Source organism: Acomys minous (assembly GCF_964271855.1).
Source record: "Acomys minous genome assembly, chromosome: 15".
Taxonomy (NCBI): domain Eukaryota; kingdom Metazoa; phylum Chordata; class Mammalia; order Rodentia; family Muridae; genus Acomys; species Acomys minous.
The window spans coordinates 21,392,356-21,407,549 of record NC_140497.1 but is presented as its reverse complement, the minus strand read 5'-3'; the positions used below and the strand labels follow the sequence as shown (position 1 = coordinate 21,407,549).

At 44.9% G+C, this 15,194-nt stretch overlaps 1 long non-coding RNA gene across 1 annotated transcript in view; it reads left to right on the top strand.

Annotated features, from left to right (window-relative positions):
• Positions 1-15,194, top strand: part of LOC311585293 — a 507,115-nt gene that overhangs the window by 159,170 nt on the left and 332,751 nt on the right. The gene's annotated exons all lie outside the window — the stretch shown is intronic.

Sequence of the window (15,194 nt, the reverse complement as noted above, 5' to 3'; positions counted from 1 at the left end):
CTTGAGCTTTGGGGTTCCTGTCTACTTGTTTTGGGCTGCCCATGAGTAAATTTTTTATTTCAATGACTGCTACCCTGTATGGCTAGAGAAAGAAACAAGACACAACAGCCATTTTAGCATATGGGACTATAAACTTTTTTTTTTCTTCGAGACAGGGTTTCTCTGTGTAGCCTTGGCTGTCCTGGACTCCCTTTGTAGACCAGGCTGGCCTTGAACTCACAACAATCCACCTGCCTCTGCCTCCCAAATTCTATAAACTCTTGTTTGTTTGTTTGTTTGAGACAGGGTTTCTCTGTGTAGCCATGGCTGTCCTGAAACTCACTCTGTAGACCAGGCTGGCCTTGAGCTCATGGAGATCCACCTGCCTCTACCTCCTGAGTGTTCAGAGTAAAGCCATTGGGTCACCACCCCACCCTGAAACTGTTAACTCTTTAACGCTGTCTTAGTTCGAGTGAGAGACACCATGACCACAGCAACTCTTATAAAGGACAACATTTAATTAAGGCTGGCATACAGTTCAGAGGTTTAGTCCATTGTCATCATGGTGGTACATGGGCAGACATGGTGCTGGAGAGGTAGCTGAGAGTTCCTCATCCAGATCTGCAGGAAGCTGGGAGAGAAAGTGACACTGGGCCTGGCTTGAACATTTGAAACCTTTAAGCCCCACCCCCCAGTGACATACTTCCTCCAACGAGGCCACACCTCCTAATAGTGCCACTCCCTATGAGCCTATGGGGGCCAGTTTCATTCAAACCACCACAACCATTAATTTGTAAAGACTGGTTTGGGCTCAAGGACATACAAATTGTTTTGAAGAATATGCTAGTTTAAGCAGGGGATATGCCCTGTATAGAGCAGGGAGTGGGATCCATAGTAAAAACTGCAAGTTGGGTCAATACTTTTACTCATGTGGCCCACTGTCACTTTCCACAGTGCACTGAGATAGGCAAGGTTGTTTGTATGTGTTGCAGGACAAAGGCTGGATTTAAAAGGAAAGTTAAGGGTTGAAGTGACAAGGTCAGGAGCACCAAGAACGGTGAATAAAAGGGCTTGTAGCCAAAAATAATAAACAGAGAGGGACAGAGCTCTGAACCAGTGATAGCAGGCCAACAGGTTCCCTTGAGGACGGTGTAGAAGATACATATCCTGGATTCTTTTTTTGTTATGTTTTTGCTTTTGTTTTGTTTTTTGAGTGAGACAGGATTTCTCTGTGTAACAGCCTTGACTGTCCTGGACTCACTTTGTAGACCAGGCTGGCCTCGAACTCAGAGATCCACCTGCCTCTGCCTCCCTAGTGCTGGGATTAAAGGTAAGTGCTACCGTGCCCAGCTATGGATTCTTCTTTTTGTTTGTCTTGTTTTGTTAGTTTATTTGATTGATTGTTTCGAGACAGGGTTTCTCTGTGTAGCCTTGGGTGTACTGGTACTTGATTTGTAGACCAGGCTGGCCTTGAACTCACAAAGATCTGCCTGCCTCTGTCTTTGCCTCTGCTCTCCCACCCCCCCACCCCCCAGTGCCAGGATTAAAGCCACTTGATATACCTTTCTCAACTCATATCCTGGCTTCTAATGCAGTTGATTATTACAAATTAAGTAAAAATAATTTCTAAAAAAAAGCCCATCTCCACCTGTTTCAGGAAACAAAACCTACAGCCAGGTGGGCACTGTGAGTTCGAGGCCAGCCTGGTCTACAAAGTGAGTCCAGGATCCCAAGGCTACACAGAGAAGCCTGTCTCTCTCTGAAAAAAAAAAAAAAAGCCAAAAAAAAAAAAAAAAAAAACAACCCACGGGGGAGGGGGGTGCTTTAATCCCAGCACTCTGGAGGCAGAGGCAGGCGGATAGCTGTGAGTTCGAGGCCAGCCTGGTCTACAAAGTAAGTCCAGGACAGCCAAGGCTACGCAGAGAGACCCTGTCTCGAAAAAACAAACAAACAAAACAGAAAATTAGGCTAACTGGGCGTTCTTCCCTTTGACGGAAACTCGTCTCATCTCCTGTGGATCTTTTATCCTCGAGGCTCCAGGACTGGCTAGCTTCCCTTTTGCTCTATGCTTTCATTTCGCGTTTTCTACAAGTAACTTTTTTAGGGTAGGACGCGGTCTACCCCAAAGCTTGTCCATCTGGCCCGGCAGCTCCTGCTCTCAGCTCTTCCCTGAGCTGCCTGCCCACTCCCTTGTCCTCCCTTGTCCCCCCGCTGGTCCGCCATCCCCTTCCCTGTACCCAAACGCTCCGTTTCTTTGAGAACATGTTCTCCCTGGTGCTACATTCCTCCCGGCAACTACATTATTTCTCTGCTCTACAAAACGCCTTTAAAACAAAACCAGCAGACTTTCCCATGGCACAACGTACAGGAACGGTTTCCCGCCTGCCAGGGTTCCCTGTCACCAGGGTTCTCTTTAATTTGAGAAAGTTGGCATTCGGTTATGTGTTTCAAATATTTAAAACTTTACAGTGGATTACTTTGCCTTATTTTTCTTTCAACCTTATTTCCATGCTTGGTTACCACTTAGCTACCCTCCACAGACATATAATATTTTTAATGCCATTTTGAGAGGTGTAACTTAGTGGCAGAGCTCATGGCTAGTATCCACAAGGAAAATAAACAGGGCCATGTGTCCTATAAAGTGTCCAAAAACTGCATCTAGAAGATTGCTTGTTCTTATTATGTTTTTAAGTTTCTAAGGATCAGATTGAGGCCTCACACATGCTACCACTGAGCTCTGTCCTCCATCAAATTTCTTTCACATGTATCATTTAATTTATCCCTCTAAATTCTTCTTTCCTGCCTGGGGGGAGGGGTGTAACTTTTTTGAAGGATTGATTTGCTATAAATGTCTCCATTTTCTTTGCCCTGGTGGCTTTCATAGAACCAGCCATCTCATGATTGTTGCTTAGTTTCATTATTTCATTAAGATTACAAAATGGCAATTTTCTAATTTTATTTCCTTTCACATTCTTCTACTGGGAACTACTTTTTAAATAGGAGTTTCCATCTGCAGCTAGTTAGCTGATGACCCTGAATATAACTTGCACAGGGAAGGCAGGAAAAATGCTCCATTCTTTCCCTTTATTTACCAGTGTTTACAGTAATGAGCACAGGGCCCGAGTGGCCTCTAGTCAACACCCAGGACTTGCTTATTGCTGTTCCTGTCAGTTCTATCTGGTCTCAAGGAACTTCGTAGATGTAATGGGTTTTTCCCAAAAGTTATACTCAGCTTGCCCAGACTATTGCCAATGGGAGCCTTTTCATTTTGGCTTTGTCCCTGTCACGTAGTCTTGGAATGCTTCCTGGATTTCCAGAAATGGCAAGATTGCATCAGCCATTTCTCCAAAGAGCCCCGGTACTTTTTCAGAGGAAGGTTATTTAAAAGCTACAACTGAGCACTGAAATGCCATTTTTATGAGACTTTCTTTTCTTTTCTTCCTTCCCCCCCACCCCCCACGCCCCACCCCCGCCCGCCCAGAGACAGGGTTCCTTTGTGTGTATCCCAGGCTGTCCTGGACTCACTTTGTAGACCAGGCTGGCCTCGAACTCACAGGAATCCACCTGCTTCTGCCTCCCGAGTGCTGGGATTAAAGGGTTGCGCCACCACCGCCCGGCTTCTGTGAGACGTTGACTTGATTTCCTTCTTCAGCTCCACTAGTCTTTCTTGTGGACACATGTAGGAAACACACATTCTTCAGAAAAACAACTGAATCTATATTGACATTTTCACGGCTGGTGTGTATGTATGCATGCGTGTGTGTATATGTGTCTGTGTGTGTGTGTGTCTGTGTGTGTGTGTGTGTGTGTGTGTATGTGTGTGTGTGTGTGTGTGTGTGTGTGTGTGTGTGTGTGTGTGCGCGCGCGCGCATGCACTAGGGCTTGAATCCAGGACCTTGAGCATGATAGGCACCCACCCTACCACTGAATTACCTCGTTAGCTCTTCCAAACTAATTTAGGATTCCAAGCTTATGATTCCTTACCACAAGACTTCTTTTTCTTGAGACAATGTGTCACGTATCTTAGACCAACTTTGACTGACTGCGGTGTGGAAGATAACCTTGAACTCTTGATCATCCCGTCTCTGCCTCGGAAATACTGGGATTGTAGGTATGCACCATGTGCAAATGGTCTTTTCAAAGTTATGCTTAAGCTATGGTAAGGGCTACAGACATGTAACTGACTGGTTGTGCTTGACACCAGGTTTCATGAGTTCGTAATCGCATTATCTTGTTTGTGTTTGTCCTGATGTCTCTAATCCCAATGTTTTAGAAGATTAATACACAGTTCAGTTTTGTCTGGATGAGGGGCAACTTTAGCATCAGTGACCCCATGTTGATATATCTCTTGTAGCTGGGGCCCCTGTAGAAGCTTAGTCCCCAACCAAAACCCTCTAATTTGCTCTGCTTTTCACAGCTGTGTTTCTCTGGAGAATCCTAAAGAAATTCATCACTCTGGATTGAATTAAGGACTTCATCAATCATACTAGGCAAGTGTTCTTCCACAGAGCAGTGACTCTTTCCCCCAAGCTTCGGAAGATTGAATCCCGAGTCTGATGACTGCCAGTAAGGGCTCTTCCACTCAGCTGGCCCCTCGTCACCAAGCAACATTTGACCTCTGACCTTGCTCCTTAAACCATCTCTTCTGTTTGTGAAGAAGTTCTCCACCCCACCCCACCCCTCCCTGTCCCCCCTCCCATCACTGCTATTCTTTCAGACCCTCTGCTTTCTTCGGGTATCAATGGGGACAGCTCTTGCCACTTGGTCTTGCTTCCTCTTCTTAGCACCCCGTCTTCTCCTCTGAGGTGAGTCTATGCTTCTAAGTTCAGTGACTGCTGCAGACCTCTAGCCCCCCAACATTGCTGATCTTCATCCACTTTGCATCCAAGTTGTCCTAGGATCTCTTTCTGGTTTTTTTGTTTTGTTTTTTGTTTTTGTTTGTTTGTTTGTTTGTTTGTTTTTTTAGATGGGATTTCTCTGTGTAGTCTTGGCTGTCCTTGACTCACTTTGTAGACCAGGCTAACCTCTAACTCACAGTGATCCACCAGCCTCTGCCTCCTGAGTGCTGGGACTAAAGGCATGTGCTGCCACACCCGGCCTTAGGATCTCCTGTACACCTCAAAAGTGAGGAGTCTCTCAACTGACGTTTGCATTCTTCCTTGTTAATCTCTTCACCGAACTCCTCAGGCTGCCAAATACTCCTGTTTACCACAACCCAGCCTGAGTTGAATTCCTTCCCTTGCTGCATGCATCCTTATCAGGAAATTCTGTTGACTTCTACCTCCAAAATATACCTTAAATTATCTTCTATTGTGGGGGCACATGGACCATACCACCAGGGAACTAGCATGGAGCTGGGACAAGGTTGAGACATGTCCAAACCCCAAAAAAATCTCAGTCTTGAGACCAGCAGGAGTAAGGAGTAAGGATCTCTTCCTCCTCGGTCCGTGCCTACATGCCAAGTGCAAGTAGTCTCACAACCACTACCCCCCCCCCAAATTCTCCAGGCACCTGGAATTCCTCTCCGTGCAAATAAAGGATCCCCAGTATCTCACGCCCAGCCAATGATATGCACCCACCCTGGAAATCCCTTCCCACTCTCCAAGGTTCATATCTGCTTTGTTCACCCCCAAGTAAACACACACAGCTGTTTCTCGGAATATAGTCTAGGAGGTGCTGTTCCACTGGGAGCTAAGAGAGCTATAACGCTAGAGCGTTCGAAGAAGGCCTTCCCCTCGGCACTCTCAGCCGGGCTGGGACCCTGCAGACCTCACCTCTTCCAGCTTTTCATCCTTTCCAGCCTGGCATGTAGGGGTGATGGGACGCCCCAAGGAAGGAAGCAGAGCCTGGAGTCCCCACCATCACCACCGCCGCCACCACCAACTCCTCTTCCTCCTCCTGTTCTTCTTCTTCTTCCTCCTTCTCTTCTTTCTCTTCCTCTTTCTCTCCCCCCTCCTTTTTTTTCCTCCAGTGCTATAGCTGGATTCCATGGCTGTATCATACTGCCCAGTTATCTACCATTAAGCTAGAGCCCCAGTGCCCTCTCCCATTTGCTACCATCCCTGTCTCATGCCAAGCTCACTTACCTGCACCACTCCAACTGCCTTCAGATTGACTTTTTTCATCTGTGCCCACAATCTCATTTCTATTAAAAAAAATTCAGACAGCATCACTTTTCTGTTTGAGTCTCATTGCTATAATTGAAACTCATTAACATAGCTGCTCATCCCTACATCTCATCTTATACTTTTCTACTCCTTGTCTTGCTCTCCACTCTAAGCTCTGTGTGGCTTCCAAATTATTTTTCTTTTTTCTTTCTTTCTTTCTTTCTTTCTTTCTTTCTTTCTTTCTTTCTTTCTTCTTTTTGGCTTCCAAATTCTTATATCTGCTTTTTGGCCTAGCCTCTAGCTCCTGTCATTTTTCTGTCCTTAGCTGAAACAACTCCTGCTCAGAAAGGCCTTACGTGGCTGGGCAGTGGCGGCACACACCTTTAACCCCAGTAACTGGAAGGCAGAGGCAGGCAGATTGATGTGAGTTCGAGGCCAGCCTGGTCTACAAAGTGAGTCCAGGACAGCCAAAGCTACACAGAGAAACCCTGTCTTGAAAAACAAAAAACCAAACCAAAACAACAACAACAACAACAACAACAAAAGGCCTTGCTTTGTCTCCAGCTCAGTTTAGTGTAGATAGACCCTCCATAGCTGACCATGGTTGTGTATGTGGACACACATGTTTGTTGAGTACCCATGTCTCTCAGGATCCAGTACTTGGGAAGTAGGAAGCATTTAGGTCTTGGTCACTATAACACTATTTGTATCTATAAGGCACACAGTTAGTTAATATGTCCTAGCTGGTGGCTACATTTGAAAAATTTGATGGAGTAGGATTACCCACATCAGACTTCTCTACAAATGGCATATTCAGTGGATGCCAGCTATTTCCACTGAAGTAGAGCAAGTATTGAGTGGAATCCTGTGACACAGCTACAGTCAGTACAGAAAACAAGAGCTGCATTCATTCAGATGGCTGCTTTGTTGTTCATTTGATTGTTTTGTCCTTTGAGACTGGGTCTCGATATGTAGTCCAGGTTGGTCTGGAACTCAGTAGATGAACCAGGTTAGCCTCAAGCATGTGGCAATCCTCCTGTCTCTGACTCCTGACTGTTGGGATTACATACCCAGGTATGCTTTATAATTCCCCCTGCCATGTGTATGTGTGTAGGTGAATGTATGTTTACAGGTGCATGTGCATTTGAGAGTACAAATGTGGAGGCCAGAGGTTGACATCAGTGTCTTCATCAATTCCTCTTCACTTTATATATTAAGGCAGGGTCTCTGACTTGTATCCAGAAATCATGAATGCTGCTGGTTTGCTAACTTGCCCTGAAGGTCTCCTGTCTCTGCCTCCTAAGTACTGGGATTATACAGTGGACTGGGACACCCCACCCTCCTAGCATTTACATGGGTGCCAAGGATCGAAATTCTGATCTCCACACTTGTGTGAAAAGCATTTTACCCACTGAGACACCATCCCATTCCATTTTGTTATGGTTCACAGTCTTTTTATTCAGTGTCCTTGTTGGTTGCGTAGCTCCCTATGACCTGAGATGTGAAAATAGCTGACAATTGTTAGGACCTTGAGACTTTCTTTCCTTTTTTTTTTTTTTTTTTTTTTTTTGTTTGTTTGTTTTGAGATAGGGTTTCTCTGTGTAACAGCTTTGGCTGTGTCACCCTGCCCTGCCAGACTTTGAGACTTTGATGTACATTCTTGCGTATGCTCTCCTTAAACGCATCCTGACACATTTCCTATTACCTCCATTTATAGAAGAACAGTGTGTCCAGCACGGTTTAGGACTTGACCTGACTGGGGTGATGAAGAAGACAGGACAGACCCACAGTCACATGTCTAGAAGAGCAGGGATCAGGCTGGGTGTGGTGGCGCACGCTTTTAATCCCGGCACTCGGGAGGCAGAGGCAAGTGGATCTCTGTGAGTTCGAGGCCAGCCTGGTCTACAGGGTAAGGCCAGGACAGCCAAGGTTAAACAGAAAAACCCTGTCTCAAAAACAAAACAAAAAACCACCTCATTCCTTGGAGTCCAGTTTTAGATTTGTTTACTCCACTACATCTCATAACAAGGAGAGAAAGGTATCCATGTTTTCCTAAAACACAGCTACATGTCATCACTGACTCTTGGCAATGGACTTTTTGTTTATACAATGTTGGGAACTTGGGAATTTGAGGAGAGGTGGCTTGGCAGTTAAGGGCATCTGCTGTTCTTCCAGAATGACCCAAGTTCAGTTCCTAGCGCCCATAACTAGTGGCTCACAAATGCTTGTAAATTCAGCTCCAGGAGCTCTGACATCCTCTTCTAGTCCCTACATGCACAGTATAAATAAACACATACCCATAAATAATTTTTTCTTTTAAACTTTATTGTTAATAAAATGACGGCTCAAGTGGTGCAGAGTACTGACTGCTCTTCCAAAGCACCCCAGTTCAAGCTCACAGCTGTCAGTAACTCCAAGATCTGATACCCTCACACAGACATACATGCAAGCAAAACACCAATGCACATAAAATAAAAATAACTAAATTATCTTTTTCAATGTGGTGTGCCAGGTGGTGGTGGTGCACACCTTTAATCCCAGAACCCAAGAGGCAGAGGTAGGCTGATCTCTGTGAGTTCAAGGCTGGCCTGGTCTACAGAGTGAGCTCCAGGACAGCCAGGGCTACACAGAGAAACCTTGTTTTGAAAAAACAATAAATAGATAAATTAATTAAAGTAAATGTTGCAAATTAAAAAAATCACACATGGAAATAAACCAGACCCCATGACTATACCACTCGATGAACTTCGATGAACTTCAATACCATTGGAATAAAATATATAAATAGAACCCTGAGAACCAACTGTCTCTCTGGTGTTTGCTAATGAGGCAGGAGGACCCATTAATGTGTTCAAGGTTAATGTGGACCACACATAGTGGGATCCAGTCTCTAGCAAGCAAACAAAGCTAATTTCTGCCTTGAGATCCCAGTATAGTCAAGAAAAGACAGTGCACCTTAGGCTGGTCCACTTTCTGACAGCCCCTTACCCTTCAGGACAGGGAGGGAAAGTTGAGCTAGAGGCGGCCTGGATTGAAGTCTTCACCTGCCTACAACCAGCAGGGGGCCTTCTGTGGGAAGGGCGCCTCCAAGATGACACACTCACTAGTATGGTGGGGTCATAGTGCTTAGAGTGTGGGTTCAGTAGTGCCTCAGTAGAGGCAGCAGAAGGGAAGGCAACTTTAAGAAGGTTTCAGCACAGGGCTGGGAATCCCTGTGCTTTGAAAGTCATAGCTGACTGGTGGCGCACGCCTTTAATCCCAGCACTCGGGAGGCAGAGGCAGGTGGATCACTGTGAGTTTGAGGCCAGCCTGGTCTACAAAGCAAATCTAGGACAACTAAGGCTACACAGAGAAACCTTGTCTCAAAAAACCAAAAAAAAAAAAAAAAAAAAAAAAAGAAAGTCATAACTGAGCAAAACTGTTATAGAACTGATTTTTCCTTCTTCTTGCTCACTTCTTGATTTTTCTCTTCATAAGTAAGACTTAGAGTCCGTACTTCTATTACTCAACTCCGTGTGAGCAGCTTTCCAACCGTGCTAAGCGGGAAATAATTGATCATCTGGTAGTGGGGTCTGGTTTATGTGTGTCTCTATCTGAATGTGTAACTTTTGACTCATACAAACCTGGGATGGATTTTCTGCACTTCTGTCTTTGCTGAGTCGTCAGCATATAATAAGATTCTGCCCCTTGGCTGAATGGCCAAGTTAAGGATTGCGTTTTAAGCATGAGGAGACACAGATTTCACCATTACCCACCCCCTCCTCCCGCCCCTTGTCGGCATTCTTTTTTTAAAAAGGTTGCTCAAAGTGGTGCTTAAAAGATAATTCTAGCTTGCTAAATTTAGGATATGGATAAAGTCCAAAGTGAGAATACTCCCTTTGGTAGTTGTGCAAGAGATGTTAATGTGTACAGCAAGGGCGGGTGTCTTCAACTCCTAATGATCCCTCCCTCCCTCCCTCCCTCCCTCCCTCCCTCCCTTATTTCCTCCTTCCCTCCCTCCCTGCCTCCCTCTCTCTCTGACACACAGCATATAATTTAACAAGATTCAAAGTTAACCGAGTTGGTGACAAACTCTTTACCACCATGACTACGTACATTTTCAATATAAAATGAGGGGAGTTTTATATACAACTATGAATAAAGTACATGCTAAGTCCTGGCTTCAGTCCCTAGCACCCTTAAATAAATAGATAAATAAATAAATGATTTCATGTTTGTGTTATTAAAAAAAAAAAGACCTTGAAGTCAGAGATATTCTTCAAAATTGGCATGCCAGTCAGTTGTTTCTGTGGTACTAGGGGGTCAATTTCTGGGCACTGGGAGTACCAGGGAAGCACCTACGGCTTGCCTTCATTCTCTATCTTTGTTTTTCTCTTTCTTTCTTTATTTTTTTCATTTGTTTGTTTGTTTTTCGAGACAGGGTTTCTCTGTGTAGCCTTGGCTGTCCCAGACTCACTTTGTAGACCAGGCTGGCCTTGAACTCACAGCAACCCACATGCTTCTGCCTCCCGAGTGTTGGGATTAAAGGCGCACACCACCGCATCCGGCTTCATCTTCATTCTCAGCCTTTGAATTTTTTGGTCCAAGATTTCACTTTGTAGCTTAGACTGGCCTTGTAATCCTGATCTTCTTGCATGAGGCCCTGAGAATGCTAGCTTTGCAAAGGTAGATTACAGTGCCTGGCTTGCTCACCTTTGTATTTAAGGTCTCTGTAGCCTGCTCTGAAATGCATTAAAACATATTGATGATAAAAAAAAAGATATGTGATAAAAATAGATGTAGCGAATAGTTCTTAGAATAATTCAAGTGGTTCGCTCTACACCCTTTCTGCTATAAAAGGATGAAGGTGGCAGGTAGCACACAGAGTTGAGACTAGCCTTTACTTCCCAGGAAGAGCTGGTGCCAGGCAAAGCAGCCATGGGGATATGTCATTGAATATCCCTTCCAACCTGGCCCCAGATGACAGACAGCCTAGTGGTCTTTGCAGCCCAAAAGGCAGTCCAGGGCTAACAAATACAGAAAGACAGAGTAGGTGGTATTGATCCATGATCCCTGAGTATTTCTGGAAGGGACATGTTGCAGTTTTCAAGATGAGACACATACACACACACACACACACACACACACACACACACACACATACACACACACTTGGGTGTTGAACATTTTATTCCTCAGCTCATGTTGCTCTTTGAAGAGGTTATGGGATCTTTAGGTGGGGGCCAGGGGCTGGCTGGGTGGATGACTGAGGCCTGTATAGCACGGAGTTGCTTCCTGTCTCATCCTGTTTGCTGATGTCCCACCCCTGCCACTATGCAGCCTTTTAGCAGCATGCCTTTCCTGTCTGGATGGGCTGTATCTCCTCAGACCATGAGGCAGAATAAGTCTTTCCTCCTTTGTGACATATCTTGTCAGTCATCTGGTGACAGCAATGAGAACATGGTAGAAATGCATGCAGAGTGGGTTCCCATGATCTCAGAAAGGAAACGGGCATGGCTGAAAGCAAAAGCAACTTGCTAAAGGGCACCAGTGACTTGCTTTTTCTTTGGTCTTTGTCCCTCTAGATACAATCCTTTAGTTTCTTGATCTCTTGAGTTTTGTTATTATTTAGGGGGCATTGAAAACAGATTTCAGGACCTTGCCCACATAAGTGCCCCATGACCATGGATACTCCTAAGCCTTCCATGGGAGTTTTAAAACCATCTCTGGCTTTCTGTTGACATAAAAACCTAAGTCAAAAATAACCCAGCAGAGATTTAAATGTTGAAAGTAGCAGAGAAAAGGATCCCCTGGCATGCTGTAATAACTATTGTGGTAAGAATTTGAGTTCCAATAGAGTTTTCTTCTGGTCTTATTGGCCTCTTCACACTTCAGCATCTATTTAATGTTCCACCCATCACAGTGTTATGAATGTCTTTGAGGATATCAGCATCTTCCTGAGACACAGTGCTTATTTGCTGAACATTTGCACCTCCCTCAGAGACCATCTCTGTGGGGACCCACACTCTCATTTAGGCATAAACCCTTAGCATTTCCTGGGGTCGTGGTAACAGCAGCTCATTTGGAGAAGTCTACAATTACATGGTATTCTTACTAATATTAGATAAAATGCATAGATAAAAAAATGAGGAAAAAGAGAAAGAAAAATGTGCTGCTTTGTAGGAAGTCATGGCTGAGAATACTCGGTAGCCATCAAAAGTGTTTTCCATTATCACCTGATACTAATGTCCCCCTAGCTATTCCTCTACAGAGCACATATGATGGTTTTTCTTTCTGTTTTTGTTTGTTTGTTTGTTTGTTTGTTTTTTTGGCAAGGGGGTGAGACAGAGTTTCTCTGTGTTATCCCTGGCTGTCCTGGAATTCGCACTGTAGACCAGGCTATCCTGGAACTTCCAATCAATCGGATTAAAGGCGTGCACCACCACCACCTAGCCACATAGGAGACAATGTTTCTCTGTGTAGCCTTGGCTGTGCTTGATATGCTTTGTACCAGGATGGCCTAGACCCCACAGAGATCCACCTGCCTCTGCCTCCTGAGTGCTGGGATTAAAGGCATGCACTAACACGAGTAGCACACGTTTTCTTCATAAGCTGTCCCATGTGGGGGAAATCAAGGCAAAGGCGACATCTGATGTCTTCCCATCAGAAAGGAAATGGGCATGGCTTCTATTTTCTTAAATTGGATTAGTTCTAATCCAATGCTGTTAAGAAACAGCTTCAAAACTGGACTAGTAAAGCAGACTTGGACCTTGGGACCCAAGAACTATCCAGTATGTGTTTAATTATGTGAGTAGTGTTTGTTTTTAAGAAACTAATCCTAAGTCCAGGGTGTTCAGAAAAGCAAGCAAAAAAGAATTTTTGGGGCGGGGGCTAAAGCTGCTATGTGTGGTTACAACTTCCTTTGATCCTTTTCCCTTTCAACACATTGTGGGTATATAAATCCTTTGTTATTTTTGAATAGTCATAGGCATGTTGCAGCTGCCAATGGCTGTGTAGTACCCAGAAGAGGAAATAAGCTTAGTTCTCAGTTGATTTTTAGTGGTTTGTTTTCTTAAGTTTTATGTACATGAACTGTAGGGTGGTTGACTCTATCAAATCCTATCTCCCTGGACTCCACACAGTACTTACTCCCCCATATCCCACCCTACCATTTCTTCCTACCTCAGGCTCATAGAGAATGGTTTGTATTCTTTGACCCCCAACAGTCTTGTTAATCACAGTAAATGGCCACATTACTACTTACAAGATCAGGCATGTCCTGGCATTACACTGTTGCTGTGTAAAGGTCTCTCTCTACCATATGAGCTTGCCTACCCAAACATAGCGCTCACACAATTCCCCCAGGGTAAAAACTTGCCTGTCAAGTGGCCAAACCAGGTAGCAGGTGTTCTAGGAAGGCTGAACTCCAAGACTTCCCCAACAACTGTCAATTGGGGATGTATTATCTAACTGTGCTCAGCTGCTGCCAACCTAGCTGATCAGCTGAACAGTATCGTTTCCCCTTGTGTGTACTCCGTAATACATACTGCAGTAGGTCAATATGGCTGAATGGAAGCAATGGTGGCGCATGCCTTTAGTCCCAGCACTCTACTCTTGTTACAGAGAAACTGTCTCAAGAAACAAACAAAAAAGGTACCCCCTCCCCCACCCATCATTTTGACCTTGTGATACTGATTTGAAATCTGTGGAACAGGCATTTTAGTGCTGACATTCTCCTCAGGAGGCTAACACTGACAAGTTTCTCCTAACGGCAAGGAGAGATGGTGAGGAATCACAGGAGATGCAAAGCCAACATGGTTACCTTTCCCACCATATTCCAGCAATGCATCCACCATGTCAGGAACTGAAGGTGAGGCAGAAATGGGCTGGGAAACCATATCTTATTAACCTCAATACTTTCACACACTAACAGTGCTGGAAAAGGGTGTGGCGACCCAATGGAGAAAGATCAGGTCCTCTAAAGCTGGCAACAGCAGGTGTGAAGGGTAAGGGTGCCTTCCTGCAGAAGACCTCATAGTAAGGTAGGTACCCTGTTATACCTTGGTATTTTCCAATCTACACAAAACAATGGCTGGGTAGCAGGGCATCATCCCTACTCTATGTGCCGGGTACCTGAAGGATACCTGCTCCTGCACAGATATTAATACACTATACCAGGCTCAGCAAATGACCTTCCTGAGCTCAGCATGCAAGGCATATTACCTGCTGGCCTGGCATTGACCCATGCTATTTACTAAGCAGGAGGCAACTAGAGTCTAGCTATTTTATGCTTAAAAGGGTGTTCCCTGGGGGTTGGAGAGCTGGATCAGCAGTTAAGAGAATCTGTTCTTCCAGAGGTCCTGAGTTCAATTCCCAGCCACCACATGGTGGCTCACAGCCATCTATACTGGGACCTGATGCCCTCTTCTGGCCTGCAGGTGTACATGTAGATAGATGAGCAATCACATACATAGTCAATAAATTGAAAAAGATTAAAGGAAAAAAAGTGTTCCCAACACCATCTTTTTTTGTATGTATGTATGTATGTATGTATGTATGTATGTATGTATGTATGTATGTATTCACATTGCTGATGACATAGCCTCTCGGGAGCCTGGCAAAGCTAACCTGGAGGATGTAAGAGTAGAAGACCCGGATGCCCACAGGTCCTTATGTTTCTACCATGTGGAATTCTAGACGGGTGTAGGAGGTTAGGAGGTGCTGCAAGGGAGGGACTGTTAGTGACACACAGAAACAGTAAAGAGAAGAGACACCAGGGCAGCTACATGGGCCTTTGAGGTTGCAAGGTCGTTCACAATCAGCTTCCAGGTAGAATCATATCAGTCCTAAGCCTTAGTTGGTGAGTGGTGAGCTTGAAACCACAGACTTTTAAACATTTCTACAACTTCTGATGATAGATCCTAGCTTCATCAGACCTTATTTCACATTGGTGTTCAACAGGTAACCCCTCCCTTTTTTTCTGTTGTTGGAAACTGAACCCAGGTCCTTAAGCATCTTTGCCTCCCTCCTCTCCCTCCCCCCCCCCCACACCCACACGCAGGGTTCCTCTGTTATGTTGGCTGTCCTGGACTCATTTTGTAGACCAGGCTGGCCTTGAACTCATGGCGA